A 7441-nucleotide genomic window follows, 5' to 3' on the forward strand; every position below is an offset into this window, starting at 1 on the left:
ACCACCACCACCTGCGCTGCCAGGCACCAATGCAGCCGGTAAGCACACTACAGTACCCTCTAATTAGTGCTTTGCTTCCCAATGGTATTGTGTAATGAGAATTTTGGTGCGACTGTCATCATTACACTACTGTACATGTGTCCTGGATACTGAATAGTACATGTTACAAATTGACAGCTTCACTTACAGCACTGTTATTTTTTTCCTCACAGTACCACCAGTTACAGTATGCCACTGACACCATTTTATGTACAGTACCACACACAAAATTTCCCCTTATAAATTATGCACCAGTGGAGGGCTGATGGTACTGTGTACCACCACCAAATTTCTTAATGGTACTCCATACCACCATACTGTTCTTTCACAACTGGGTACAGTACTATACAGTACTTAATGAACCATTGTTTGGATTTTCGCATTAGGAATTTTTGCATTTGGGGTGCCATCATCTGGATACTGAGGGAGCGAGTAGGGTTAGGGTTGTGCTGCGGCCATGGGTGGTTAGGTTAAGGCAACACCAGGGGGGACTTAGGGTAAAGCACCAAGTGGGAGGTTTAGGCTGCTTGAGGGTAGGTTTTTGGTTGGGGGGGGGGGGGATATACTTAACAACCCCCTGTGGGGATTTTCCAATTCGGTATTTTTGCATTCGGGATGCCATCGTCTGTAATACTGAGTGCCGGCATACTGTATCTTATGATATTTTATGATTTATTTTTATCCATTATTTACTGTACTGTATGTATTTCATTGTACTGTACAGCAGCTTATGTTAGTGTGATTTTTCCACAGCAGCACATGCCCCACCCACCCAGGAGCCCCCATCTGACCAGCAGAGCTCCGGAAGTGGTAATCATTATTTTTGTTACAGACACACTAGTTTCCTACAGAATTAATGTAATTTTTTTATTTTACAATACTTGTTATCTTTTACACACAGACCGCCTCGTTATTGATACGGAGGCGGAGGAGGAGGAGGAAATGGGGGAGCCTTCAGGCCAGCCTGGTAAGAATTGTAATCTACTGTATAGTACTCTACTGTACTGTATTGTACATTTATTATTTATTGATTTATTAACAGTACCAATGGCTTGGGTTCGCGTGACCAGTGGTCAGGATTCCAGCAGTCAAGTGACCGACAGCGGTATCCTGATTGCAGAAATCCCATCAGGTTGAGGTATGGTATCGAAACCCTACTCCACTAACCCCTAACCCTCCATTTATACTCTGGTATTTTAGATGCAGGTACAGTACGTCCCCGACAAATGGACGGTCATTCCACACTCCGGCTAAGAATGTCTCTCTGCCTCTCTACTTTCTGTAGCACTGTACTACTGTAAAGTATTGGATAATACTTTAGTACAGTAGTATTGGAAATAACAATGGCAAATTTGACTTTTCTTTTTGTTTTTTTATATTCAACACAGATGTCACTTACGTGGACTCGGGGGAGGAGGAGCCACAGTATAGTAAGTACAGTAGGATTTTCTCAAGCCCATTCTTAAAAGTATTGACCAAGTCCACTTTTATTACTTTTCAGGCAGGGAATTCCAAACGTACAGTATTTCCCTCACTGTGAAGACCCCTTTTCGCCTCTGTAGGCGAAATCTCCTCTCCTCCAACACGAGTGACTGTGCACGTGTCCTCTGTGTCGATCTTATCAAAAACAGTTCCTGTGTATTGTCCCCTTACTGTATATATTTGTAAAGGTTAAAATTTGTCCCCTCTTAATCTCCTCTTTTCCAATGTAAACATGCCTAGCCTAGCAAGCCTTTCCTCGTATTCCAGCTTCTCAATCCACTTGATCACTTTGGTCGCCCTCCTCTAAACCTTTTCTAGTTCCACGATATCCATTTTGTTGTATGGTGCCCAAAATTGTGCATCCTACCCACCCTCCACTAGCCTAAACCTCCAATCATACTCTGATTCCGGACTCAGCATTTTGAATGTCGGGATCCAGACAGCAGGTGTTTTAAATACAGGTACAGTACAGTACTGTATGTCCCCTACCACTGGATAATCATTCTGCTCCTACTGTATTATGAATATCTCTCTGCCTCCTGTAGCACTGTACTACTGTAGACTACTGTGCAATTTTGTAGTAACTGTACTCTACTGTATTTTGTTTATAATCTTTTTTTTATTTTGCACTCAGTAATTATTGACAGTCAGGAGGAGGAAGAGGAAGAGGAAGAGGAGAAGCCCTCTCCCCAACTTGGTAAGTAAACTGCAGTATTGTACTATACTGTACATTGTGTTAAACCAATGGGTTGGGTTTACGTGACCAGCAGTCAGGATTCCAGCGTTCAGGTGACAGACAGTGGCATCCTGATTGCAGCAATCCCAACAGGGTGAGGTACGGTATCCTAAACCTCCTCCACTACCCCCTAAATCTGGCCTCGACATTCTCGTCTCTGTGTGCAAAATCTACTCTCCTCCAACCTGACTGAATTTTTGTTATACTGTATTCAACACAGAATACAAAAGTACAAAAGTATATTTCATTGAATTTTTGTTTTCACAGGCCCTACACTGTCACAGGCCGTGGCGGAGGAGGAGGAGTACTCCCTGTCCCCCACCACACTGCACCCATCAAGTAAGTCCAGTCTGGTACATCTTGACTCTGTAGAGCCAGTTTGAGCAAGGAGAGATTGATTGCTTCTTTTTTGGTGGTGGCCCAAACCAATCAGTCATTTCAGCCACAGTCGTGTGGCAGACCCTGTGGCTGAAATGATGGGTTTGTTAAAGTGTGCATGTCCTGTTTATACAACACAACGGTGGGAGGGCCCAATGACAATTCCATCTTGCGCCTCTTTTTTTATTTATTTATCTTTGCATCATGTGATGTTTGTGGCAAATTTTTATAAGTGCCATCCTGTCTGACACTGCAGTGCCACTCTTAGATGGGCCAGGTGTTTGTGCCGCCCTCTTGGGTCACTTAGCTTAGTCATCCAGCGACCTCGTTGCACATTTTAGGACTAAAAATAATATTGTGAGGTGTGAGGTGTTCAGAATAGACTGGAAATGAGTGGAAATTATGGTTATTGCGGTTAATAATACTATAGGCTCAAAATTTCACACAAATTCTATGATTTAAGCTGTTTTTGAGGGTTTGTTTTTTTTAAAACACCCAAATCCAAAACGCATCTGAATCCGACAAAAATTCGAAAGGGTGGTTTTGCCAAAACACGTCCAAATCCAAAACCAAACCACAAAACCCGAAAAATTTCCGGTGCACATCTCTAGTTTTAATAAAGTCCAGGAGGGAAACATTCTCCTAATGAAGACACTGCAAGCAATAGGACACGAGGATGTGCACTGAGACTGGAGGGGGGGAGGTTCAGGGGGAATTTTAAGAAAAATTACTTCACAGAAAGTGCAGTGGACAAGTGGAATAGCCTCCCATCAGAGGTGGTAGAGCCTAAAACAGTAGAGCTACAGTATTTAAACATGCATGGAAGAGACATACATAAGGATATCCTTACAAAGAAATAAGGATCAAATAAGGTTTGATGCAGAGGCGTAACTCTGGGAGGCAATGGAGTCATCTGCCGCCGGGCTCCTGCTCTAAAGGGGGCACCTCTCCTCCCATTCTGTGACATCATTAAGTTAATTGATAGCTGCTGCTGGCTTTTCAGTGGCGACTTCCACACTGGTCCCTGCACCTTACAAATCACACCCTCTTTATTATACTGTAGATGCACAATTTTACAAGTGTCACACCCAGGATTAGAAACCACAACCTATTACACTGGAAGCAGACACCTTATTGATTAAATTATTTGTCCTGTAGAGAAAATATGAGAATTCTAACTATATGAAGTTACTTCTCTGACAATTACATGTAACTTCGTATAGTTACAATTCTCATGCTTCCTGTATAGGAGCAAATAGCTCCATCAGTAAAGTGTCTGCTGTCAGTGTAACAGGTCATGGCTTCTAATCCTGGGTATGACTGCTAAGAAATGTGTAATATAAAATAAAAGATCAGAAAATCTATATATACAGTATATACATTTTTTCAGAATACTCTATACACATACACACACATATATTCATTCATACATATATTTATCTAAATATAGGGGGGGCACCAATATTTATCTTGCCTCCGGGCAACTGGGATGAACTTACGCCACTGGTTTGATGTAAAAAAAAAGGGTAAACAAAAGAGGCAGATTAGATGGGCAAAGTGGTTCTTACAGTATTTGTCGCCAAATTCTATGTTTCTGTATGCAGATCCTCCAACATGACCCGCCGCACTGCTCTGTTTCTGGACTTCCCTCTTAATTTATGATTTCCATCACCTGTGTTGAACTAGTTAAATGATAAGAAAGCTGTTTCTTCACAGGTGATGGCAATAATAAATTAAGAGGGAAGTCCAGAACCAGAGCATTTTGTACCTAGTGGGGCGGGTCATGTTGGAGGGTATGTGTATTTCCTGGAATGAACCTTTTTTTTCTCATTAATGTTTTTTTTCACAGGCCCTACACTGGAACAGGCCACTGAGGAGGAGGAGGAGGAGGATGATGATGATGAGGCGGCATTTAGTGGTAAGAATTATTACTGACATTGATCTGATGCTGATAGTGTAGGAGCTTCCGCAGTTTAGTATATATATATATATTGATTCACGTTTTTCGCATTTATTAAGATATTTACTGTTAATCACAAAATTAGTTGATATGTCCTTAAGAAAAATGTGCAGAGCTGGTCAGAATGTTGTATTTGCTGAATAATCTTGTTTTAAGGCATGACTTGTACAAGACAAATGCAACATTAAATGTATTGGAAATGTATCTAGGACGGACAAAGCAACACCAGATATATCCAAGGCTAATTGAGAAGAATAAAGAAAGAAATCTTTTGAGTTTATGTCCGAAAGACTGATAAACGAAACAATAACCATTTTCAAGGCTGTCCTAGTTGCCACTTCTAACATTGTATAACAATCGATGTATTTTCAAGACATACATGGTGTATTCTGATTGGCTAAATATATTGGCAAGCATAAACCCTTTGTGTTCAAGCTATAAATAATAAAGCCATGACGGCCCCCAAACAGATCAACTATGAACTGCTTAGGTTACACAATGATCCGGTGTCACTTATTCATTCACTGATCTCCAACCGGTTGCTAAGGGAAACAGCATTCTGACTGATGACTGAAGAGAGTTCATAATCAGACCTATTGTTAACATACCCTATCATTTTGGGGATCTCGTCCAGGGATATTCCAGCATCTCCTCCACTGGCAATAAATCCTCTGATCTTTCAGGAACCGCTGATAACAAACAAAACCGGTAAGTGAGATTTACTGTGTAGATTTCTACCTGCTCACTTGAACTCAGCGCTTCTTGTGTAAATCAAGGGGAAGTCCAGTCGAGAAGGTCAGAGAATATCTTAAAGAGCCCAGCGTCAGTCAGAAGAAATTTTTTTAAGGTACCATACATGTATGTTATATTGTTGAATTGTGTTATATTGTTGAATTATGTTATATTGTTGAATTGTGGGTAAATAATTTCAGATAATTTGTCACAAGTGCACAGGGGGAATTAATCAAGTATGCAGAAAACTTTTAAATTGTGCAAATACTGATGTGTGTTTGTTGAGAAAATAGAGCCGTTTTATAAAAGTGGCGCATGGCCAAGATATGTTCTAATGCTGATAACCAGTTTGAATTGATAAATAACCAAAGAGGTGTATGCAAATCTTGTACCTGTGTTGTTGTGTTAAGAAAATATAAAGGGTCTGTAGCACCAAGATTGCTGGCAATTACAGGCACTGAAGTCTCATTTGGTTATGTGGAAAATGATGATGAATTTTATTGTACAAAAGGTTGTCATTTTAAAAAGAGAATTGTTGGAACATTAAGAATGATTGATTTAACATCATAACCTATTGGCCTAGGAACCACATAATTCCAGGTCTAAGACCCATGTGCCGTGCAGTCTCAAACAGCTGCCGTGCACGCAGATAACAGATATAGGATTTACTGTCATCTTTGTTTTTGTATCCTTGCACTGTTATATGTACTGTACTCTGTCAATATGCTTTTGAAAAGGTGGGGGGGAGTCGGGTTGTCTGCTGAATAATGAAACTAGATTCTCCTACACACACTGATAGGTATTTCTCACATCCAAGCATTCCCGGTGTTAGCTGTTACTTTCTGAAGAGAAACAAGCATTAAACTACAACAGGGATACTGATACAAGCAGGAGTCCATATAGGCAGGGGGATAGACCCTTGGAGTAACTTAACAATAATATTAGGGACGCATCTCAGTGATCCAGAAGAAATAATCTATTATGCAGGTCTCACTTGGGGAGCAGTACTAACAAATTCTCCACCAACACAGGGAGGAAGGGGCAACACTACAACCCCAGTCATTTGTCCACAGACGGATTGAAGAAGCTCTTTTGGAGATTCTTTAACAGGAGATTTTAATTCCCTCATAAGGAGTTATTAAAATACCACATCAGGATGGGTTCAAACCCGTGGATATTGTTAATAACAAGGAGGGAAGCAAAGCTTTAAAAGGAGATTTTAAGTCCCTCATAAGGAGTTACTAAAATACCACATCGGGAGGGGTTCCGCGCACGTTCACCCAGGCATGGGAGCGCGGTCTGTAAAGATGTCAGGGCCCGACAAACCCGTGGATATTGTTAGTAACAGGGAGGGGAGGAAAGCTTTGAAAGGAATAAGTAAAATTTTTAAAAGAGCAGGTTTTCCGTCAGAAGGGACACCAGACTTAGAGAAATGGGAAAAATTTGCCTCCTGTAACAAGAGTTGGATAATTAAGCATAATAGTAGAGATCAAGCATCCATCTGGATCACTGTAGCAAAAGAATTAGGAGCAGAGAATAGAAGAAGAGATGAGGAAAATGATTTCCCCATTGTACCAGAGTACTCAATAGCACCACAACCAGCGTTAAACTCACTGCCTGTAATTGCAGCAACAGCACCTGCACACTATACCCCACCCCTATACCCAGACATGCATGCACACCAAGGTACCCCTAGTATGAACAGAATGCAATTACCTACAAGCTCACTAAAAGTGAAATTAAAAAGATACGAGCCCTAATCAGCCCTATCTTAGAAGGATCTGTGGTTGAAAATCCGAATGATTTACCTGAGCTATGTGTACAGGGTATGCCCCAGTGTCCTGATACTTCATCACAAGAAACCCCAACAAGGTTAAAGCAAAGAAATTTTCTACCTAATGCTTCCCTCATGTTTAAACGAGTGGTAGACACCTGCAATCAAGCTGAGTCCAGTAAACAATTGTCCACAATCAGGAACTATAGGCGAAAGGGTGCAAATCAGGTGAAGAGGAGAAGCAAGGGGTCAAGACACAGCCTCTACAGCTTTTCATGCCCAGGTGCATAATGTACAGAATAAACTGACATATTTTCCAGAAAGATTGTGTCCGGTATGT

The 7441-nt window shown here is 41.1% G+C and overlaps 1 long non-coding RNA gene across 1 annotated transcript; it reads left to right on the top strand.

Moving 5' to 3' along the window:
- The first annotated feature begins 2153 nt into the window (after window positions 1-2153).
- LOC134983073 (uncharacterized) lies at window positions 2154-4554 on the top strand. The gene is made up of 3 exons (XR_010191605.1): window positions 2154-2218; window positions 2525-2596; window positions 4485-4554. It is a non-coding gene; the product is annotated as an uncharacterized LOC134983073 (long non-coding RNA).
- The last annotated feature ends 2887 nt before the right edge of the window (window positions 4555-7441 follow it).

The sequence above is a fragment of the Pseudophryne corroboree genome (genome assembly GCF_028390025.1).
Source record: "Pseudophryne corroboree isolate aPseCor3 chromosome 3 unlocalized genomic scaffold, aPseCor3.hap2 SUPER_3_unloc_1, whole genome shotgun sequence".
NCBI classification, from domain to species: Eukaryota; Metazoa; Chordata; class Amphibia; order Anura; family Myobatrachidae; genus Pseudophryne; species Pseudophryne corroboree.